Source organism: Oryctolagus cuniculus, chromosome 21 (assembly GCF_051225735.1).
Source record: "Oryctolagus cuniculus isolate XC-2025 breed Fujian yellow rabbit chromosome 21, ASM5122573v1, whole genome shotgun sequence".
NCBI classification, from domain to species: Eukaryota; Metazoa; Chordata; class Mammalia; order Lagomorpha; family Leporidae; genus Oryctolagus; species Oryctolagus cuniculus.
Window position 1 is genome coordinate 33,528,897 of NC_142887.1, and position 24,787 is coordinate 33,553,683.

General features: G+C 47.8%; 1 protein-coding gene and 1 pseudogene across 2 annotated transcripts in view; one reads left to right on the forward strand and one right to left on the reverse strand.

Annotated features, from left to right (window-relative positions):
• Positions 1-24,787, reverse strand: part of MAPK1 (mitogen-activated protein kinase 1) — a 105,337-nt gene that overhangs the window by 53,980 nt on the left and 26,570 nt on the right. The window lies entirely within an intron of this gene.
• LOC100345022 (small ribosomal subunit protein uS3-like) lies at positions 10,703-11,934 on the forward strand (annotated as a pseudogene).

Here is a 24,787-nt window from a genome sequence, read left to right on the forward strand (position 1 = left end):
TAAGGCTGGCGCTGTGGAGCAGCGCGTTAGGCTGCAGCTTGTGAACTGGCACCCCACACTGGAGCGCTGGCGCGCATCCCAGGTGCTCCACTTCTGACCCAGCTTCCTGCTCGCACACCCGAGAAAGCAGAAGATGGCCCAGGTACTTGGGCCTCTGCCACCCAGGTAGGAGACCAGGATGGAGTTCCTAGATCCTAGCTTCAGCCTGGCTCAGACCTGGCTGTTAGTCATTTGGGAAGTGAACCAATGGAAGGAAGATCTCTCTTTCTGCCTCTCCCTCTCTCTGTCACTCTTTGATGCCTTTCAAATAAATAACTAAATATTTAAAAAGAAGAATACGGATGTGAGGCAGGTGGTGTGGCACAATGAGTTAAGTCCCCACTTGGGACACTGGTGTCCCATACCAGAGTGCTTGTTTGAATCTTGGCTCCTCAGCTTCCTGCTAACACACCCAAGAGGCTGCAGATGATGGTCCGGGTTCTTGGTTTCCTGCCATCCACTGAAGACTTAACTGGAGTTCCTGGATCTGGGCTAGCCCAGCCCAGGCTGCTGCAATTTAGAGAAAACCAGCAGATGTATGAAAATATTAACTAAAGGTAAGATTCAAAGTAAAATCAGCTTGCAGTTTAAAGATAGTTACATAGGGGAAAGCACTTGGCACAGCAGTTAGAATGCCGCCTGGGATGCCTGCACCCCATACTGGAGCGCTGGGTTCTAGTCCAGGCAGCTCTCCGTTCCAGCTCCTTGCTAATGCACACCATGGAAGCAGGTGGCAGTCACGTATCTGGGTCCCTGCCACCCACACAGCAGATGCAGACTGAGTTCCAGGCTCCTGATTTTGGTCTGGCACAACCCGGCTATTGTGGGCATCTGGGGGTGAACCAGCAGATAGAAGATCTTTGTCCCTCTCTACCTTTCCAATAATAAGAAAAATCAAAAAACAATTATGTACAAGGAGGCATTTTATAAAATAAACTTGGGGGATGGCATGAATGTAAATTTCTTCTCCATTCCAATGGGAGGAAAAATAACCAATAAATATAGATTATGTGAAACAATACAGCTTAAAATAAGGAAATAACTTGGGTTTTTATGTAAGTTCCTGAAGTTATAAATATCTTTGAGGCTTCTACTTTCAGCCTTGATGGAGAAACGGACTGATTTATTCTCCTGCCTACACAACTGAAAAAGCAGGCAATACATACACAAACACCAGTTTTCTGACACTGAAGGGCAGCAAGTTCAGGCCCATGAGGTATCTCGGCTGACTGTCCTGTAGAAGGGAAAACCCAGTGGGGCCTGGTGGCCTCCCTGGAGGGCCTGGCAGCGTGCTGGGGAGATCCACGAGGCGTCTCCTCGGAGTCCCCAGAGGAGTACTGACTGGAGAAGGAATCCCGAGGCTGGGCAAAGGGCAGTGAGAAAGGGCCTGTGGACAATCCAAGCACAAGGTGGGAATAATCCCTGTCCCATTAGCCAGAGGACAAAGGGCTCCTCACCCATGATGCAGCAACTGAGACCACAGAAGGGCACTGCCTCTCTACTGGGGCCAAATCAGTGTCCCACTCACCGCTGCTCTGGACCTGCCTGAGGACGCCTTTTGGGATCTAACTCTACCAGGAAAACCTCATTGCACCCTAGGCCTCCCCCCCACCTCAGAGGTCCAGAAACGTTTACCCTAGGCCTCTCCCCGACCTCAGAGGTCCAGAACATTTACCCTAGGCCTCTCCCCCACCTCAGAGGTCCAGAAACGTTTACCCTAGGCCTCTCCCCGACCTCAGAGGTCCAGAACATTTACCCTAGGCCTCTCCCCCATCTCAGAGGTCCAGAAACATTCACCCTAGGCCTCTCCCCCACCTCAGAGGTCCAGAAACATCTATCTGGTACTCAGCAATGTAGAGTTCACAGTGACTTGTAAAATTCACGACCAAAACTTACCAATATCCCAAAAAATAGGTAAATATGACCCATAGTCAGGAGTAAACCCCACCAAAAACAGACCCAGAAACCACACTGATGACAGAATGAGTAGACAAAGTTAAAATTATAAACACTCTATTTTAAGAAAGTAAAGAATTCTGAATAAGGAGATAAACAGAAGCTCTACAAGAAAATCCAAACTGACTTCTGGAAATGAAAAAAAAAAATGCAATGGCTGGGATTAGCAATGGATTCTACACTGAAGAAAAAGCTGATGAAATACAAGATACAGGAACAGAAACTACCCAAAATTTAACAGCCAGAGAACAGACAAGTGGCCCAACATACACAGAATTACAGTTTCAACCATCTTCATGTCCCTAACATTTGAGGGGAAGGAAATACTTATTTCAGTAAGACTGCTAGTGTCAAGGGAAAGTGAAACACGCAAGTGCTGTCTCAACACTGGTTTCAATGAATAGCTGAAACTGCCATTAACCAGACGGCCACCACATTCTGACGTTCGAGTCTGGCGGCCCAGGCCGGCTGCAGTCAGACACCAACAGTGCCCTCTCAGACTGCAACAGAGGGCAGTCACTTTCCGACTTCAACTGTGCAGTCAGAGTACTTCTGCAGATTCTGGGCTCTCCCTACACACACGGCACTCACTTCAAATCTAACAGCTAGGACTGACAGTCCTGTCCTGTGGTGTGTGTCGGGGGATGAAATGTAGAAAGGAACACAGGCCTCTTGCAGACTGCCATGTAAGCTGTGTATTTTATACCTTACAGAGTTCAGGAACCAAACTTTGTCTCTGAACTTTATTCATCTGAACAGCCTTACTTGAGTATTCCTTTGCTCATTTTTCCTAATGTTCATTCTCCACTACCTCACAAACCCTCATGGTGCACCTGCCTTTTTCTACATACGTGCGGTCTCTGCTCACGTCCTGGAAGGCAGAACAGCATTCTCCAGTGCTGGTAGCATCCACACACGACCAGGAAGCAGCCAGCCAACTTCATCCCACAGCTAGGCTCCCAATACAGCCACTGCATTCTTTTTCTTTCTTTAAAGATTTACTTACTTGAAAGGCACAGTGTGAGAGAAAGATACCTTCCATTTGCTGGTTCACTCCCAAACATCCACAACAGCCAGGATTGGGTGAGGCTGTCCAGTGGGCCTGGGGGTCTGCGGACCCCTCAGACACAGGCAGCATGTCCTTCACAAGCAAGCTGTCAGCTGTGGCTGCAACACTTGTCTCCAGACCGACCGGCATCTCCCCTCACTGACAGCTTCTTGTGCTGTATGAGTGACTTGCGGCTTTAAATCACACCTTGGGGTGTGTGTGTGTGTGCAATCTTTCACCCAGAACTGGCGGGGAGGAAGGGGCTGAGCCCCTGGGGAGACTCAGACTGGCTCTAGGAGATCCCGGCTATCTTGTGTGACCCTTGTGGTTTTGAATCACAGCTTCAAGTTAGTTGCAGTCTTTCACCCAGAGCCAGCAGAGGAGGGGGCCGAGCCCCTTAGGAGACCGACTGTCTCCAGGAGACCCTTGCTATCTCCTTGAGCACCAAGCCGATCAACACACAGTATGTGAAATCCTCGTCCAGTGGGCATGCCCACAGACTGACTCAATTTAAAAAAAAAAAAAAAAAAAAAAAGTAATGCCTTAAAAACCCGGGACACTTCCTCAAAGCCAGTGTCCCACTCAGGCACTTCGAAGGCCTGGTCTCCTCTTGGACCAGATGCTTTCTCTGTCGCTGGCCAATCAAATAAAAGTTTCTGCCTCTTTGCAAATTGTTTCCCGGCTTTTTATTTCTATACTAAATTGAGGAAAAGGACCCATGAAACTCACTCCGGCAACCACCCTCCCCTCTGTGACTGGCAACATTGGGCCAGGCCAAAGCCCAAAGCCAGGAGCTCCATACGGGTTTCTCACGTAGGTCCAGGGGCCCAAGCACTTGTAGCACCTTCCACTGCTTTTCCCAGGCACATTAGCAGGGAACTGGATCAGAAGTTGAGCACCCAGGACTCAATCTGGTATTCATTTGGGACGTGGGCATTGCAGGCGGTGGCTTAATGTGCCACGCCACCCACAACAGTGGCCTTGGCAACCATTCTTACACACGCTGCCTGCGGTATTGGGGTGAGCAGCCCTCTCTACAGGCTGGCTCACAGCAGTACTTTCACACTGCTGATGACTGACAGCTGAGGCTGACTGCCGGGCCCCCATCTCCTCCTTTCAATGCTTTCAAAGCCGCAGTCACTGCTGTGTGAAAAGCAACAACTGTTAGGAGGGTTAAGGGAGCACTTTCCTGTCTTATTTCTCCCTACATCAAAGACTGTTTTTGCTCAAAAAAATGAGAAACACTCAAACTGAGATCAGAACTAAGCAACCATTTACTAATTTCACTTCACATTCTCGCTGATACAATGCCCTGCTTGGTTCAAAGATGTGTATTAGTCAAACTGTTCACAGCCCCATCACGGGATGAAGTCGTTGGGAAGCAGGAGACAGCTAAGGGTTAACTTAGGAGGCTGAGAAAAACAAGTTCTGAAGCTCCTTCCTGGTTGGGCTCTTTGTCCGCCTCCCCCATCCAAGGCTTTGAGGCAGGAGGCAGGGGCCAAGAGAGGGCTGACTGGGAAAACGGAGGAAAAGAGCCTGCAGGCTTGACAGCCCCTCACTCAGAGCCGTGTGAGGGAAAGGACAGGGCCAGAGGACCTCTACACCAGGGACTCCACGGCCACACCAGGAGCCCCTCACCTGTACACAGACACTTTTCACATGCAGGGCCTCAAGTTTCAGCCTCAGTCCGAGCTCTGCTTCTTGGCCCGCTTCGACTCTCTTAGGAAGTATACTTTCTGGGGCCGGTACTGTGGCACAGCAGGTAAAGCATCCCAATGGGTGCCGGGTCAAGAGATCCAGATGAAGCTCCTGCTTCGGTCTGACCCAGCCCTGGCTGTTGCAGCTGCTTGGGGAGTGAACCAGCGGACAGATCTCTCTGTAACCCAAATAAACAAATCTTTTTTTTTAAAGTGTACTTTCCTATAATAAACTTTTGCTCTTATATTTATGGTCTGTGTGACCGTTGTCCCATTCATTGTCGGAGACTCAGAAGAACACGTCCCTGGTCCTCACCTTCCTGATCTCTACTCCCGTGACAGAGGTAACACTGAAAAGGAGTTCTGTGAACAGTTCTCACTGAGTAACAGCTGTGATTTTTTTAAAAAGATTTATTTATTTATTTATTTGAAAGTAAGAGTTACACAGAGTGAGAAGGAGAGGCAGAGAGACAGAGAGAGAGAGAGTCTTCCATCTGTTGTTTCACTTCCCAACTGGCTGCAACGGCCAGAGCTGCGCTGATCTGAAGCTAGTAGCCAGGAGCTGCCTCCAGGTCTCCCACGCGGGTGCAGGGGCCCAAGAACTTGGGCCATCTTCCGCAGCTTTCCCAAGCCACAGCAGAGAGCTGGATCAGAAGTGGAGCAGCCGGGCCTTGAACTAGTGCCTATATGGGATGCCGGCACCGCAGGCGGCGGCCTTACCCACTATGCCACAGCGCCGGCCCCACAGCTGTGATTTATTAACTGCTTCTTACAAGTCAAGTATTGCTCTATGTTAATATCTATAGACCTGGGGCCTGCGCTGGGGTGTAGTGGGTAAAGCTGCCTGTGGCAACCAGCAACCCATATGGGTACCAGTTCATGTTCCTGCTGCTCCTCTTCCCATTCAGCTCTCTGCTATGGCCTTGGAGGGCAGTGGAACATGGCCCAAGAGCTTGGGCCCCTGCACCCAAATGGGAGACTTGGAAGAAACTCCTGGCTTCAGATCAGCCCAGCTCTAGAGGTTGCAGCAGTTTGGGGAATGAACCAGCAGATGGAAGACCTCTCTGACTCTCCCTCTCTCTGGCTGTAGCTCTACCTTTCAAATAAATAAAACCTTAAAAAAATATATCTGTGGACTTCTTTCAGAAGGCAGGATTTCAAGAGTGCCTTAAAATGCAGGAAGGAGCTCCACAGGCAGTCCTTGAGAAACACTAGGACTGCAGGAGGGAGGAGCTGTAGGCGCTAACCATAGAAGACTGAGTACAAGGGCTGGACAGCTGAATGTAGCTGGAGTTCACAATCTGTTTAGAGGGAGAGCAAAAGCTGATATCAGAGTGAGAAATCTGCATCTTGATAACACTAAGTGAATGCAGTAACAGAAGTACAGGCACAGGACTGACTGAGGGAGGCTAAACCCAGAAACAGGATGACCAATGAAAAGATCGCACCTGTAATTCTCAAAGCTTTTATAATCATCCCTTCTGAGTGCACCATAGCTGCCACCTGCAGCCTGACACTGCTATTGTAAAGCATTAACAAAGAAGCACACATTAAAGATTTCTTGATTTTAAGATTTCTTCTATCAATGGGGCTGGTGCCGTGGTACAGGTTAATCCTCCACATGCGGCGCTAGCATCCCATATGGGCGCCGGTTCTAGTTCCGGCTGTTCCTCTTCCAATCCAGCTCTCTGCTGTGGCCTGGGAAAGCAGTGGAAGATGGCGCAAGTCCTTGGACCCTTCCACCCACGTGGGAGACCAGGAAGAGGCACCAGGCTTTGGATCAGCACAGCTCTGGCCATTGGGGCCATTTGCTGAGTGAACCAACGGAAGGAAGACCTTTCTCTCTGTCTCTCCCCCTCACTGTCTAACTCTCTCAAATAAATAAATAAAATCTTAAAAAGAATTTCTATTAGTGTAGAGGTCAGAGCCTTAGGCGCTGGCATCCCATATGGGCACTGGTTTGAGCCTCTGATCTAGCTCTCTGCTATGGCACAGGAAAGCAGTGGAAGACAGCCCAACTCCCTTGAGCCCCTACACGGAAGTGGGAGACCCAGAAGAAGCTCTTAGCTTTGGATCAGCTCAGTTCCGGCCACTGTGGCCATTTGGGGAGTGAACCAGTAGATGGAAGACCTCTCTTTGTCTCTACCTCTGTAACTCTTTCAAATAACTAATACACATCCACACAAATCTAAAGGGTCCTTGGCAGAAAAAAGGCTTCAAGTTTCTCCAACCCTGGCCTAAAGGATCCAAAACACAAAAAATACTGAGAACTCTCAGGACAATTTACAAATTCAGGGCCGGTGCCGTGGCTCAATAGGCTAATCCTCCGCCTTGCGGCGCCGGCACACCGGGTTTTAGTCCCAGTCGGGACGCCGGATTCCGTCCCGGTTGCCCCTCTTCCAGGCCAGCTCTCTGCTGTGGCCAGGGAGTGCAGTGGAGGATGGCCCAAGTGCTTGGTCCCTGCATCCCATGGGGGACCAGGATAAGTACCTGGCTCCTGCCTTCGGATCAGCGCAGTGCGCCGGCCGTGGCGGCCATTGGAGGGTGAACCAACGGCAAAAAGGAAGACCTTTATCTCTGTCTCTCTCTCACTGTCCACTCTGCCTGTCCAAAAAAAAATTTACAAATTCAGTAGAAATGTTAGAGACAGGAAACTTGTACAGAAGTCTATACTCAAGGGAAAGGCATGTGTGTCAGTTTGGGATCCTGAAGAAGGCACACAGAGTAACTTAAAAATATTCAGGTATTAGGGGCCAGCATCCTGTGTGGGCATGGAGTCCTGGCAGCCCCACTTTCAATCCAGCTCCCTGCTGGTATGCCTAGGAAAGACAATGGCCCAGCTCCAGCCATTGTGGGCGTTGGGGGAGTGAACCAGTAGATGGAGGATCTGTCTCTTCCATAACTCTGCCTTTCAAGTAAGTAGGGGCCAATACCCCATATGGGCACCAGTTTGAGTCCCAGCTGTTCCAGTTCTGATCCAGCTTCTGCTAATGCGCCTGGGAAAGCAGTGGAGAATGGCTCAAGTTCTTGGGCCCCTGCACCCACTGAACCAGGGGATGGGAGATCTGTCTCTACCTTTTCTCTGTAACTCTGCCTTTCAAATAAAATCTTTTTTTTTTTTAGTAAATCTTTTTTAAAAAGTGACCCAGAACTACTTAAAGAAGAAATATTTAGGCTGGTGCTGCGGCTCACTAGGCTAATCCTCCGCCTGCGGCGCCGGCACCCCGGGGTTCTAGTCCTGATCGGGGCGCCGGATTCTGTCCCAGTTGCTCCTCTTCCAGGCCAGCTCTCTGCTGTAGCCCGGGAAGGCAGTGGAGGATGGCCCAAGTGCTTGGGCCCTGCACCCCATGGGAGACCAGGAAGAAGCACCTGGCTCCTGGCTTTGGATTGGCGAAGTGCCGGCCATTGATGCCATTTAGGGAGTGAACCAGTGGAAGGAAGACCTTTCTCTCAAACTCTGTCAAAAAAAAAAAAAAAAAAAAAAAAAGAAGAAGAAGAAGAAATATTGAAATTCAGATATTAAAGTCCCTTTAATTTCCTTATCAAATATTAATTATCTGCACTGCATTAGGCACTGTGTACAGCAGTGAAATCTACTTGCCTCATAAACTTCACGAGGGACAAATAAAGAGACCTAGCTATTGATATACAAATAGGATACCATTATAGATAGATGCATTTACAGTAGATGTTAAGGAAAATGCAAATAAAATGCAAATAATACAAATCAGTGCTGTTAAAGACAACAGGGGCCTTAGTTCTTCCTCTCCAAGGAAATTAGAGACATCTACTGCCGACCTGAAGGGGAGCAGGAGTTGGCAGGGTCAAGGGCTGGCCAAGGAGGCAAGTTTTCTACTACAGCGGTGTGGGGGTGAAGCTGGAGCACTTGTGGACCCTCAGAAGGCAGTGTGGCTAGCTAGAGTGCACCAAGCAGAGAGGGCATGGCTTTCATCAAGAATAAAGATACAGGCAGTGAGCTGGCAGTTAGTCTAAACCCTGGAATAAAAGCACCTAATTTATATCTTTAAAAGATCTCTCCAGCTAAGATGGGAACTGAACTGTAAAGAGGAAAAAAAAAAAAAGGAAACTTTTCAAAGCACGGCCATAGAACCAGCAGGAGATGGGCGACAGCAGTGTGGACCAAGCAACAAGCACGTGGCTGACATCTTAAGCAGGCTGGCACCGTGGAAAGGCATCCTGCCCACTGCAGGAGCTCGGGACCGCAGCCCAAGGGCACGACGAGCCAGCCGCACTCCCAAGTGAAAACAAAGAAAGAGAAAAACCACTGCATCTCTGAAGGGTGTGCGCCAGAGTGCTGGCAGGGGCCACAGGAGATCCGGGAGTGACAAAGTGAGTGAGCAGGATTGGGGGCCGCACACAGGGCTGGTAGTTAGAGTATATGAAGAGCTCGCAGAACCTCGAAATGAAATGGCAGGCAACTCAACATTCAAGATAGGCGAAAGGTAAGAACAGACTTTCTGTGTATCAACACAAATAAAATGTGACACAGAAATTAAAACCATAAGCCATTGGAGCAGCTAAAATAAAAATGAGTGACCATACAGAGTTTTGGGCGAGGACACAGAAAAGCTGAAACCACTACATTTCGCAATTAGGACAGCAAAATGTTACACACACTACAGGAAACAGTTCAGTATTTCCTGAAAAATACACTTTCCATACAAGCCAGCAATTCTAAGCCTAGGTAGTTACCCAAAACAAATGAAAACATATGCCCATGGACATGTATACAAATGTCATTTATTCATAACATCCCCAAACTTGGAACAATCAAAATGTTCATCATCGTAGCGTAGCGAGTAGTCACCACCTGTGATGCTGGCATCCCATATGGTTACCACTTCACGTCCTGGCTGCTGCTCCACTTCTGATCCACCTCCCTGCTAATGCACCTGGGAAAGCAGAAGATGACCCAAGTGCTTGGGCCCCTGCACCCATGTGGGAGACCAGGAAGAAGCTCATGACTTTGAACTTGCCCAGCTCTAGCCTTTGTAGTCATTTGGGGAGTGAACCAGCAAATGAAGATCTCTCTCACCCCTCTCTGGCTCTCCCTCTCTGTGACTCTGCCTTTCAAAAAATAAGTAATTTTTAAAAAAGAAAAAAATCAAAGGTAAAAGTGCTAGCATCGTGGCACAGTGCTTCAACACCAGCTCCCTGCCTGAGAAAGCAAAGAACATGGCCCAAGAACTCACACCCATGCCACCCACATGGGGGACCTGGATGGACTTCCAGGATCCTGGCCCAGCAGATGGAAGATGTCTAGTTCTCTCTGAAAATTCTGCCTTTTAGATACAAATAAATCTTAAAAAAAAAACAGTGAAGGGCAGGGAACAGGCTTTCAGCCTGGTGCTTAGGAAGCTTGCCTCCCACGTGGGAGCACCTGGGCTTGATCCCAGCTCTGTCTTCCTGCTAATGCAGACCCTGGGAGACAGAGGTGATGGGTCAACCACCTGGGTTCCTGCCACCCTTGTCGGAGACCTGGTTTGAGTTTCTGGCTCCTCGTTTAGTGTGGTCCCAGCTATTGAGGGCATCTAGGAAATGAACTGGCAGATTGGAGCACTGTCTCGGCCTCTCAAATTATTTAAAAAAAAATAATAAAATAAAAAATAAAAAAAACACACTTTTTAATGAAAAAATACAGGGTAACCAAACTGTGGGATACCCATACAGTGGAATAGTACTCAGCAACAATAGAGAAGCACTATTGGTATATAAAACAAAGATGAATCTGAAGAACACTATATGAAGCTAAAGGCTTCAGACACAAGGAACACCTACTTTATTTCATTTCTATGAAATTCTGCCAAAGTTAAAGCTAACCAATAGTGACAGGAAGCTGGTCTCTGCTTGCCAGAGGCTCCGTCTGACCGCAAAGGTGCACAGACAACCATCTGAGGTGATGCAATCCTTCAGTGTCTTTGCTGTGGCGTTAAAAGTTAAGTTTAACTTAGTGCAAAATAATTTTGAAATCTATGCACACAGGAGGTCTTCCAAAAATTCGTGAAACCTTTCCTTTCGGCTGCGCGCGGCGGCCAAGATGGCGGTGCGAATTTCCAAGAAGAGGAAGTTTGTTGCTGATGGCATCTTCAAAGCTGAGCTGAACGAGTTTCTCACCCGGGAGCTGGCTGAAGATGGCTACTCTGGAGCTGAGGTCCAACCAGGACAGAAGTCATTATTTTATTGTTTTTTTAAGATTTATTATTTATTGGAAAGTCACAGTTACACAGAGGAGTAGCAGAGAGGGGGGGAGGGAGGGGTCTTCCATCCGTTGGTTCACTCTCCAATTGGCCGCAACGGCCGGAGCTGCACTGATCCGATGCCAGGAGCCAGGAGCTCCTGGTTTCCCACGTGGGTACAGGGGTCCAAGGACTCAGGCCATCTTCTACTGCTATCCCAGGTCATAGCAGAGAGCTGGATGAGAAATAGAGCAGCCAGGACATGAACCAGTGCCCATATGGGATGCCAGCGCTTCAGGCCAGGGCGTTAACCCGCTGCGCCACAGCGCGGGCCCCGAAATCGTTATTTTAGCCACCAGGACACAGAACGTCCTCTGTGAGAAAGGCTGGCGAATCCGGAAATGGACTGCCGTCGTTCAGTAGCGCCTCATGCTGACAAGGCGGCCACGAGGGGCCTGCGTGTCACTGCCCAGGCAGAGGCTCCGCGTCACTAACTCCTAGGAGGGCTTGCTGTGTGGAAGTGCGCTGTACTTCACCACGGAGAGCAGAGCGACGGGCTGTGAGGGCCTGGTGCCTGGGAAGCTGCGAGGACAAAGGGCTAAGTCCATGAAGTTTGTGGACAGCCTGAGGATCCACAGCAGGGACCCTGTTACCCACTATGTTGACACCACAGTGTGCCATGTGCTGCTCAGATAGGGTGTGCTGCGCATCAAGGTGACGATCATGCTGCCCTGGTTCCAACTGGTAAGACTGGCCCCAAGGAGCCCCTGCCTGACCACGTGAGCACTGTGGACCCAAAGATGAGATCCTGCCCACCACCCCCATCTCGGAGCAGAAAATGGGAAGCCAGAGCCACCTGCCACGCCCCAGCCAGTCCCCACAGCATAACAGGGTCTCCTTGGCAGCCGTATGAAGTCTGGATGTTACCTTGTAAAGATCTTTAATAAAATCTTGTACAAAGAAAAAAAAAGTTTGCAAAAACGAGTATTTTGAACAGTGTTTTGGACATCAAAAATGTCTTACACCAAAATAAATTTATCTGTCAATTTTTCCATGACCTTTTGATGTCCCCTTATATATACATTTGTCAAGATTTCACTTAACTTGCCGGCGCCGTAGCTCAATAGGCTAATCCTCCACCTTGCGGCGCCGGCACACCGGGTTCTAGTCCCGGTTGGGGCGCCGGATTCTGTCCCGGTTGCCCCTCTTCCAGGCCAGCTCTCTGCTATGGCCAGGGAGTGCAGTGGAGGATGGCCCAGGTGCTTGGGCCCTGCACCCCATGGGAGACCAGGAAAAGCACCTGGATCCTGGCTCCTGCCATCGGATCAGCGCGGTGCGCCGGCTGCAGCGGCGGCCATTGGAGGGTGATCCAACGGCAAAGGAAGACCTTTCTCTCTGTCTCTCTCTCTCACTGTCCACTCTGCCTGTCAAAAAAAAAAAAAAAAAAAAAAAAAAAAAAAAAAAAAAAAAGATTTCACTTAACTGTACACATACAAAAGATGAACCTTACAACACGTAAATTATACTTCAAAAACATGGTTTTTAAAAATTTGAGTTTTGCTAAAAAAAAATTTTGTGATTGATTTTCTTTCCCAAGTTCATAAAGCACAGAGAAGGCAATTCCAGGGAAAATGCTGCAAGCAGGCTTTGGGTAACAGCAGTAGGATCAATAGGATCTGGCCTTCCACAACTGTGACACAACACTCCTGCTCCGTGCAGGCTTTCTGCCCATCCTCCTGTCACCACAGTCAGACCTCAGAGCAGAGGCGCAATAACATGTGTGGATGATGAAGGCTGTCACATAAAGCAGACGTCTATCCCGCACGAACACCATTTACTGTACACACTGTTAGGCAACTAAAGTGCCACCTATCAACTGTGAATGGGTTATTTTTAGAGAACGCTATTAAGCTGTTCTCTAAGCTACCCATTTTGGTGAACTTTAATTATCTGAACACAAAACTACAGTACTTCATTTCACAGATAAAAATTAACTTGTCATCAGATGCTAAGTTAGTTAAACTGATCCAAATTAATGTTCCAAAAATAGACAGGTAGAAGTGCTAATGAGTGCTTTAACAGAAAATGGATTCCTGACTTCAGCTTTGTTCTTCCCCAATTCACAACCAAGAAAGCCAGTGCAAAGGTTTTTTAGAGGGTGCAAACCATTAAGTGAGCAAATGAAAGTTTTAGCAATGAAACCAGCAATAGCGGCTGTGCTGTATTTATCCCTATTTTTTTTTATATGAAGAGTCAGTGCTCCAATACACCACAGGGACCAGAGCTCAGACTCCGATGTCAGTGACGTGGACATGGTCACCCAGGACAAGGTGCTGTGGAGAGCACAGGTCTCCAGCAGACTCTGTTAGCTGTACCTGAACCTTCCAGTCTCTTCAGTAACAAAACAGAGGCCAAAGACCCAGGGATAGTTCTTATTCTGCCCCTAGCCTTTCACTCTAACATCTCAAGTGGCCCTTGGCTTGGCTGAAAAATCAAGAAAGATAAAGGGCTGTGAGGATTACAGAAACAGTAGACACAGACTGAAAGACAGCGGCCTTCCAGAAACGGTGATGTGGTCTTTTAAAAATTATTTTATTATCATCTTACTACATTTTTCATGGGATACTCTAAAAAGGAAAAGGACCAGACTTCACATCAGGAGGTCTGAGTCTTAGTGCTGGCTCAGCCATGGCCTACCTGTGTGCTCTCACAGTGCTGGCCAACTGACAAAAAGAAGACTGGCCTGTTCCATACGCAGGCTTCTTTTGAATATGAGCCTAACAAACCAAAGCATTTACTATGCACAAAGGTTTGTGCACACGTATGTGTGGACACAGAAACAAGGACTTGCAGCAACCTACATTCAGTAGAGGTTTCACAAAGCTTTGGTGGACTGAAGGACACAAATTATTAAAAGAAAAACTAACTAACGTTTGTCTCCTCATGAATAGGAAAAATAAGTCTGCTTCACTAGATCTAAGATATCCTGACAATCCACCATGCTTTCAAAGCCACAGCCAAGCGTCTTTATTTGAAGCAGAGCCACACTCAGTATTCTACGCCACAGGAAGCCCCCAGTCCAAAGCAGGACTCCAAGTAACCCTGTGCCAACTGTGCTCCCAACTTGTCGCGAGACAGAAATGTCGGTCCCGAGGAAGCAGATAGGCCACCCACTTAGTGATAACCCACCACTTCCTTCCTCAGCCCTCCCTCCTCCATGCTGAAGAACTTTACAAGGTGGCACGAAGGGCTAAGCTGCTGCCCCTGCCCCTGGCATCCTATATCTCTGAACCCGGATTCAAGCCCAGCTACTCCACTTCTGATCTAGCTCCCTGCTAATGTGCTTGGGAACACAGGAGGGGATGGCACACCTACTTGGCCCGTGACACCCACGGGACCATTTGTGGAGTGAACCAGTAGATGGAAGATCTGTCTTTTCCTCTCAAGTAAGTAAATAATTAAAAAAAAAAAAAAGAAAAAAAGAAAAAGAATTTTACAACAATCCAAGTGAGTCTGGTTAGCAGTGAGCTGCTGTTGGTGATATCAACAAAGACTAAGAACAAGCATTCAAGTGTAGCAGCACAGGCAGCTCCATGTACCTCTGGACCAGGAGCAGGTAACAAAATAAAAAAGCAACTCAGTAATCCAACCATCATGGTCTCTGGCACTAGTGCTAAGTTTAGAAAAATCATCTTCTATGGAACACAATTCCTACTTTATAGATGAAGAAACTCAGGCAGACAGAAACTGTACTATTCCCCAAAGTATGCTACCCACGTGGAAGGTCCTAGCTGCTATTCAGGTAATTTTCCTCAGAATAAGCCTGAAACAAGAGGCAACCATGTTCTGTAAAGGGGTGTGGGAGTGGGAGAGCAGGTGTAAAGGTAGAAGATGTGACTACAAAGCAGACACAGCAAGGTGAGGAAGAGATCCTAACAGGCAAAGGTGACCAGTAAGAGATGCTTACTGATGTCAGTCATGACAGGGGACCTTCTCAAGCCTGTGAGCAAACCAGACAATAGACACCACAGTTCCTGAGAGATCAAGAGGAAGGAGAATCTGGTCTGTGGAGTGGTCAGCAGACAGAATCCAGAGTGCAGCCAACGAGGACCAGCCCACTGAGAAAACCGTAAGGGCAGAGGGCTGCAGAGCAGGCGCCCACTTCCTGAGGCGCCCCTCCCTCCCCTTGGGGGGAGACGCTCAGATGGCCGACCACTCACTGAAGCATGAAGGGGTGGTGAGTAAGAACCGCCTCCCTGTCAGAAACACTGCACAGCTGCCTCAGACGCGTGCACACGGACTCCGAGATGGGGAAATGGTCACCTGGAGGCCTCAGCATTACTACCTAGACTGGAAAGAGCGGCCTGCTCAACTAAGCAGGTGGCAGGATGGTACACAACAGACGCTAAACCAGGTAAAGCAGAAAAATGGAACCCATAATTATCACTCCCAAACTCCAGCAAGAAAGTCTCCAGTTAGCTCTGGAAAACTAATGCCACTTCTTTCCATTAAAAAGTTTCTGTAACCCGTCATGAAGAGGAAGTAGACAAGAAAAGGGAAGATCCTCAACAGAAACTGGTAACCACCACATGTACGTGAAGCGTTACACACAAGGAGCCCTCACGCATCGCTGGTGAGAATGCCAACTGCACAACCCTTCTGGGGGAAATTTGGCAACACCTAAGGAAACTATATAAGTGCACCTATCTGTAGATCAGTCACCTCACTCACAAGAACACTCTGGAGATAAACGTGCAATGATAGGAATACACACGTGGTCCAAGGTATTCACTGCAGAATACTGCAAACATTGTAAATATCCACACATCACACGTGGAGGGGGTTGGATATACTGAAGTAGCCCAGGATGAAACAATGTGTAACTGGAAAAATGAACCAGGAAGATCTCTAAGAACTGATGGTGTGAACTCTGAGACACACTGTGGAGCGAAAAGTCCAAAAGGGATTTAGATTATGATGTCTGTCGCAGAGAAAAGGAATAATTACAAAATACTCATACATCTGCTTATATGTATAAAACAAACACAGGCAGGACAGGAGACTGGAGACTGGCTACCAGCTGCCAGTCAGGACGGGTGGAAAGGAGCAAAGGGCGGGGTGGAGGGGAGGCGGAAACTCCTGATTCACATTTCCGCAGAGTTCTGCAGAACCCTGGTCAAAGACCACACACTCAAAAAAGTAAAACCAGGGCCAGGGCTGCTCCACTTCCGATCCAGCTCCCTGCTGATGTGCCTGGGAAAGCAGAAGATGGCCCACATGCTTGGGCCCCTGCACCCACATGTGAGACGCAGATGAAGCTCTTAGCTCTCGTTGCTGCAGAAATTTGGGGAGTGAACCAGCAGATGGAATCTCTCTCTCTATGCCTCTGCGTATCTGCAATTGCGCCTTTCAAATAAATTAAAAAATCTTAAAAAAAAAAAACCCAAAAAATAAAAGTGAAACCAATCAGGATGTGCAAGGAACTGAGCATGCTGTGAAAGTAACAAGCATGGGTAGGAAATCCTGGAAAGCAGTGCTGTAACTGGATACTGTAAAGCCAGTCAGAAAGGCCCGCAGTCTGCTAACTCTGTTTCTCACAAGGAAACGGGTCAGCAATTCTGAAACTACCACATCAACAGGACTGACCAAATAAGAACGTCAAAGATAATGACAGCCAACTTGGCAAAAGCATTACAAAGGTCCTTCAAAGAATCTGTAGAAAAATGGGATCACAAGGTAAGTTTATCTTGGTATGCATTTTTTACTGTTTGAAGACCTCTCATATATAAGTCACAATAAATGGAGAGAAGCCCATTCTTCCTTACAGGAGTGAAGTAAACAGAAAAATCACCATTAGGCAAATTCCACAGTGATAACCAGACTAAGTGGAAATGTTATCACAGTCTCAAAGCACATCTGTCAAGATATTCATGAACTACAAAAGGATACAAAAGGGCTGCACTATGGTGTAACAGGTTAAGCTACTGCCGGCAGCCATTCCATCTGAGCTCCACTTCCTATCCAGCTCCCTGCTAACTTACCTGGGAAAGATTCTCCTGTCTCTATCAATTCCTCACTCTCTGTCACTCTGCCTTTCAGATAATTTTTTTAAGTGTATAATCTCAGACAAACCTCAACTGAGTCTATACAGTAACAGTCCAGTAACTCTTCAATAGCACCACGATCACAAAGGGGAGGAAGAGACTCAGGAGATGTAACAACTCGATGTCGCAGGAGATCCCAGAAGAGAAAACAGGAGCATTCAAACAAGGTCGTGTCCAGCTAACAGCAGCATGGCAGCAGTTTCAGTGCCCAGGTTCTGGGGTGGGAAAGAGGCCTCTCGTACACTGTATCCCACACCGGCAGCCGGGTGCAAAGCCCCAGCTCTGCTCCCTAGTACAGCCTCCTGCCAATGTGCAATGTGGGATGCCTCCCAGATGCAGGGAACATCTTCAGCAGCTGGGTTCCCTGCCACCCATGCGGGAGACCCAGAATGAATTCTGAATCCCAGCTCGGCCTGGCTGTTGTCACGAGGGGTAAACCAGAAGGTGGGAAATCTGTCTTGTAAACAAACAAACAGAAAGTTTGAAAAATCTTATTTCCTTGTTGGATAATATTACTACAGATATATAAGATATAAATATGAAGGCAAGGTGGTATATGGGAATTCCCTGTACTAACTTGGCAACTTTTTAGTTAAGTCTGAAAGGATATACAAATCAATAAAAAGTTTTTAAAAAGTACTCCAAAAATGGCCCAAGTGCTTGGGCCCTTGCACCCTAGTGACAGACCCAGATGGAATTCCAGACTCCTGTCTTCAGGCTGGCTCAGCCCCAACAACTGTGGTCATCTGGGGACTGAACAAGCAGATGAGAGATCTAACTCTACCTTTTCTTGAAAAAAAAAAGGAAGAAGAAGAAGAAGCTGATGTTAAGTTATATTTGCACGTGTATATATTGGTTTCTAGGTGTGAATGTGTGTGTGTGTGTGTGTGTGAATGTGTCTGTGTATAAAACAGATTTTAAAAAGAACAGGGGGCCAGTACTGTGGTGTAGCAGGTAAAGCTGCTGCCTGCAGTGCTGGCATCCCATATGGGCACCGGTTCTTTTCTTTTTTTTTTTTTTTTTTTTTTTTTTTTTTTTTTTTTTACAGGCAGAGTGGACAGTCAGAGAGAAAGAGAGAAAGGTCTTCCTTTGCCATTGGTTCACGCATCCAATGGCCGCCGCAGCCAGCGCGCTGTGGCTGGTGCACCGCGCTGATCCAATGGCAGGAGCCAGGTACTTTTCCTGGTCTCCCATGGGGTGCAGGGCCCAAGCACTTGGGCCATCCTCCACTGCACTCCCTGGCCACAGCAGAGAGCTGGCCTGGAAGAGGGGCAACCAGGACAGAATCCGGTGCCCTGCCGGCGCCGCAAGGCAGAGGATTAGCCTAGTGAGCCGCGGCGCCAGCCCTAATCCCTGCTGCTCCGCTTCCAATCCAGCTCTCTGCTGTGGCCTGGGAAAGCAACAGAAGATGGCCCAAGTTCTTCAGTCCCTGCACCCATGTGGGAGACCTGGAAGAAGCTCCTAGCTCCTGGCTCTTGGCTTCGGATTGGCATAGCTCTGGCTATTGCGGCCATCTGGGGAATGAAGCAGCGGATGGAAGACCTATCTTTCTCTCTCTGCCTCTCTGTAACTCTGCCTTTCAAATAAATAAATCTTAAAAAAAAAAAAAAAAAAAAAAAAAAGGCAAGCAAACAAAAAGGCTATCACACTACATAAAATTTGTACTAAATGAATGTGTGCCTTAAAAAAAAAAAAGAACCAACAAGGAACAGGACAAAAGGACATAAAAAGCAGAGCGACACAGGTAAAACCAAGAAATAACTCGTGACAAAAGGCAGCAGCAGAGGAAACGTGGAGGAACACAATAAAGGACATTACACACTCCTACCATTGTCTAGCACAAAGCAAATGTTCAACAAGTGTTTCTTATTACTTTAGTTCATTTATTCATTTTAGCTCAATGTGAACGAAATGTTCACATTGTTAGTCCTTATTACTTTAGTTCACTTCTTGTTTAGCCTCACATAAGTACAAAGTGATTCCTTTTCTCACACGTACTGGAATAAAGTGATTTCCCAGTCTGAGGAGGCATTGCCATCATCCAGGGAACATCTTGAAAGTGTGGACACTCGGTTTTTATTTCACATCTACCCACAGAACAAAACCTCTGTGACAGACAGACACCTTACTGTGGGGGTACCTGCCCAGCCCACAGCACCCTTACCCACTGTCCCGTCTTGTCTGTGCCCTGTCAGAGTACTGCTCCTGATCCTGGCGATGTGGTCACACCTAGCTGTGACAGAACCCATCAAAGTCAGAGCTGGACCAACCAGCTCTTCTCTCAGAGCAGCAGAGCTGTCAGCCAGGCTGGCAGAAGGATGTCTATGTTGGGGACTGAGGATGCTGGCATGGGCCACATGCACCCAAACACGAGGCCTTGGCTCCTGATGACATTCCAGCTCCTCAATCCAACCCTGCAGCCCTCAGGTCCTGGCTCGAGGTTCTGCATTCTAATAACCTGTGCATGTTCACAAAGGATCCCCAAGGACAGCAGAAGCCCACGAGAATTCCACAGGGGCCTGCTCAAGCAGAACTACGAGGGCTTGTACAACTGCTCAAAACTGCGTTGTCCAAGTGACTATGGAAAGCTTTCTGACATCACTTCCTTTTCTTTTCTCTCCATGTTATCTCTTGGGCAATACACACATCTGGTTCCTAACACAATGAAAGCGCTGCACAGAACCACTGCCAGAAGGGGCAAGGATGCAGCTTTTCAGCCTGCCCCAGAGGATGGCCAGGCCCACACACGGACAGCCACTCTGGACAACTGCTTAAACTCCTGCCAGATTCACTCACTCCAAGATACCTACTGAAGTGATAGATATTTTGTATTTGAAGAAATAACCCTAATTTAGTCAAGGGGCCAGCATCCCATTTGGGCACCAGATTGTGTCCCAGCTCCCTGCTAATGGCCTGGGAAATGCAACAAAGATGGCCCAAGTACTTGGGCCCTTGCCACCCACATGGGAGACCTGGATAAAATTCCTGGCTCATGGCTTCGGCCTGGCCCAGCACTCACTGCTGCAGCCATCTGGAGAGTAAAACGGCAAACGGGCGATCTCCCTTTCTCAGTCTCTCCCTTTAACTCTGACTTTAACATAACAAAATACAACTTTAAGAAAAAAAAAATACTAATCAAGTTTTATTTTGGGTTCACTTACAAAGCCCTGGTTTTGGAGTCCTAAAACTTGAATTCAAGTTCTTACAGTCATATCTCTGTGCTTGTAACTTCCTCTCTCTTTTTAAAATTTATTTATTTACTTGAAAGTCAGAGTTATAGAGACAGAGAGAACCTTCCTCAATCCACTGGTTCACTACACAGATGGCCATAACAGCAAGTGCTGGGCCAGGCCGAAGCCAGGAGCTTCATCTGGATCTCTCACGAAAGTGGCAGGGACCCAACACTTGGGCCATCTTCTGCTATTTTTCCCGAGCCAATCTTCTCCATCTGAAGTAGAGAAGCTGGGACAGACACCAGTGCCCACTGGGATGCCAACATCACAGAGGGCAGCTTTAGCCCATATAGCACAAAGCCAGCCCCTGGGACAACTCTCTTATCCTTGCTGAGTTTTAGTGCCTTTTTCTGTAAAATGGAAAGAATGGGGGCCGGCACTGTGGTGTAGCGGGTTAAAGTCCCAGCCTGCAGTGCTGGCATTTCATATAGATGCTGATTTGAGTCCCGGTTGCTCCTCTTCCAATCCAGCTGTCTGCTATGGCCTGGGAAAGCAGAAAATGGCCCAAGTCTTTGGATCCCTACACCCACGTGGGAGACCCGGAAGAAGCTTCTGGCTCCTGGCTTCAGATCAGCTCAGTTCTGGCTATTGTGGTCATTTGGGGAGTGAACCAGCAAAATGGAAGATTCCCCCCCCCCCGTAACTCTTTCAAATAGATAAAAATAATTCTTAATAAAAAAGGAAAGTACTCATCTCTCAAATATAGGGTTATTTTGAGTAAGTATCTGTGAATATGCTTCATAAATTCATTACAAACACAAATAATATCACTTGCCACCAAGAAAATTTTTATCACACCTTCACCAAAATAACCTCATTTTCATTATTTTATCATTTTAAAATAATCAGTAAACAATTTAATAATCATCACCATTACCTTTTCAATGAGTCACTGTAAACTGTACATTAGCTTCCCTTGTATTTCATTAATTAGAATTATGTCTGCTTTTTAGAAAATAGTCGTACAAAACTTTAAAAGCATTAAAGTCTTACCTTCGAGTCTAAGTGGCTTAGCCAAAGTCACCCACTGAGGGAGCTAGGACTGACCCCTGGCTTTGCCTCCCAATTCTCTTTTTTTTTTTCCCACTATAAAGACACACCCAGAAGGGCTGTGGTTCCCACTATATGGACGCACCCAGTAGGTCTAAGGTTCCCACTATATGGGACGCGCCCAGAAGGTCTTACACAACAACTCTGGGAAGAGCTCAGAGAAATGGTACAGAATGTCGCCTCCTTCAAAACCCAGCAAAACAATCATGCTATAAACAAAGAACAAAGGTCAGTCTCAACAGCTAGAACACAGTAAGCACATTTTAAAGGGCAGCCCGGGAGCAGGGAGAGGAAGCTGGGCACAAACCACAGGGGCCCAGGAGCAAAGGAGCAGGCCTGGCAGCATTCAGTGTCCAGGAGCAGAGGCAAGGATGGAGCAGGGCGAAGGACCTGTCTGCATTTAAGGCACTACACACAGGGGCATGTGAAGTAAGAGCATGCTTGCACAAACACTGAACTGTAATGTACTGGGGAAAAAAGGATTGAATACTACTGGAGGCAGCAAACAGCAGAAACAGAATACAGATAATGAGCAAAGCAGAATGTAAATTATAAACGGCTGATACTGTTGGTTAATCCTCCACCTGCGGCGCTGGCATCCCATATGGGCGCCGGGTTCTAGTCCCGGTTGCTCCTCTTCCAGTCCAGCTCTCTGCTGTGGCCAGGGAGGGCAGTGGAGGATGGCCCAAGTGCTTGGGCCCTGCACCCGCGTGGGAGACCAGGAAGAAGCGCCTGACTCCTGGCTTCAGATTGGCGTAGCTCTGGCTGTGGCAGCCATTTGGGGGATGAACCAACGGAAGGAAGACCTTACTATCTGTCTCTCCCTCTCAGTGTCTAAGCCCATCTGTCAAAAAAAAAAAAAAAAAAAAGGCTTATATTGTAATGACAGAAAACAAAAACGATGAAACAAATGCAGGTGAAACCATCAGTACCTAAAACTTTAAAAGTAATTAAACAGGGGCCAGCACTGTGGCGTAGCGTGTAAAGCTGCCTCCTGCAGTGCAGGCAACCAATATGGGCACCAGTTCGAGATCTGGCTGCTCCATTTCCAATCCAGCTCTCTGCTGTGGCCTGGGAAAGTGGTGGAGGATGGCCCAAGTGCTTGAGCCCTGCACCAGAAGTTCCTGGCTTTGGATCGGCACAGCTCCGGCTGATCTGGCCATCTGGGGAGTGAACCAGCGGATGGTTCACTGCCTTTCAAATGAATAAATCAATCTTTAAAAAAAAAAAAAAAGACGACATCCACATCCACATCCTGTATCAGGGAACCCAGATTCAATCCCCACCCTGGCTTCGGACCTGGGAGGTGGCAGTGAGTGGAAGCCCCTGGGAAGCTCCAGCATATGGGTTTCTGTCATCCTCCTGAGAGACCTGGACTGAGTTCCTGGCTCCCACTTCTGGCCTTGGTACAGACCTGGCTGTTGCAGGCTTCTGGGGAGCCAATCAGTAGAAGGGAGCTCTGTTTCTGCCTTCCAAAGGAATAAATTTAAAACATAAGAATTTTTTTTTTTTTTTTGACAGGCAGAGTGGAGAGTGAGAGAGAGAGACAGAGAGAAAGGCCTTCCTTTTGCCGTTGGTTCACCCTCCAATGGCCGCTGCGGCCGGCGCACCGCACTGATCCGATGGCAGGAGCCAGGTGCTTCTCCTGGTCTCCCATGGGGTGCAGGGCCCAAGCACTTGGGCCATCCTCCACTGCACTCCCGGGCCACAGCAGAGAGCTGGCCTGGAAGAGGGGCAACCAGGACAGAATCCGGCGCCCTGACCGGGACTAGAACCCGGTGTGCCGGCGCCGCAAGGCGGAGGATTAGCCTAATTAGCCACAGCGCCGGCCAAAACATAAGAATTTATAAAGAAAAAAAGGAGGAGGGGTTAAAAAGTCTTAGTGAACTCATCAACCCTGAGGCAATCAAAGAACACAGTAAATCAGCTGATGGGTTTCATTACACAAGTATTTCCCAAACTTTCAGAAAATAAAGACTAAAACCAAGCTACGGAAGGATAAATGGTCCAATAATCTGAATACAGTCTAACTGTAAGATAAATGTTTAGTTTTATAGATAAACCAAAACAAGTTTAAGATACCATCTTACTTACCTTACCTCTAGTGTAATATTAAGGCCATGCTGTCTAGCAAGAAGGGACAAGGGAGAAACGAGGGATTTTTAAAAATATTAATAGCAGCATAAATCCAAATGCTGTTTCTGGAAAATAATTTGGCTTATATTTTGGTTGGGGTGGGGAGGAGAGAAGCCTGTTATACTAAAAATATTTATAGCTGCATCATTTAGACAGGGAAAAAAATGCAGATTAACAGATGGGGAACAATCAGATAAATGACCTGTTTCTAATAAAACTTCATGTTGGCATTACCTGTTGGATTCATAGATACGTGAGGCGCGGAGGGGCTAGAATGACAGCACAGGATGGGCATTAAGTAGGTGTGAAGAACAAAATGAAACAAGTCTGCACTGAGGTCCAGCACAGCAAGTGGAGTTTTAGACCGAAATGGGAGGGAACAGGCAGAACAGGGGGCAGGAACCTGCAGGAGAGAGAGAGAGAATGATGCCTTGAAGGGAAGTGGAGGCTTAGCTTTGTTTTATTTTTAGGACAGCACAGTCATCAGCCCCTAGGAATCTGGATGAGGTCACCCAGAGAGACTGTACTGAACAGACAATGTCCAAGAACTAAGACCAACGGGTCAAAGACTTGTGAAAACCAGAGATGCCTCAGCAAAGAAGCAGGGGTTAACTTTTTTTAATGGAAAATGGTGGTTTACAACATCAAATGACCCAGAAAAAAACAAAAACCTTGATAGGGGACAAGATAGGACTTCAGGAAAAAGCCACCAGTCCAGAAAAACCTGAGCTGTAAAGACTGGACACATTCGGAGTGTGCGATGTCAGCTGGGGAGGGGGAGGCGCTGCAGTTTGGCAAGTCCAGGGGCAGCAGAGAGCAGGACAGGGCATTCCTGAGAGAATTTGGCTATGAAAGACAGTCTTGCAAACCTGGGGGGTTGGGAGGGGCAGCAGAACATTCATCAGTCGATTAAAAAGTACTGGATATGGGCTGGTGCAGCAGGTGAAAGCCCCGGCCTGCAGTGCTGGCATCCCATATGGGTGCCGGTTTGAGCTCTGGCTGCTCCACTTCTGATCCAGCTCCCTACTAATGTGCCTGGGAAAGCAGCGGAGGCTGGCCCAACTTCTTGGGCCCATTCACCCTGGTGGGAAACCCACATGAAGCTCCTGGCTTCGGATCAGCTCGGCTCCAGCTATTGCAGTCATTTGGGGAGTGAACCAGCAGATGGAAGACCTCTTTCTCTCTAACTCTTTCAAATAAATTTTTAAAAATCTTAAAAAAAAAAAAAAAAAAAGTGCCAAAGGGTAGGCGTGGTGGTGCAGCAGAACAGATGCCCACCTCCCACAGTGGAGCGCATGGGTCTGAGTGCCTGCTCCTCTTGCAGTCC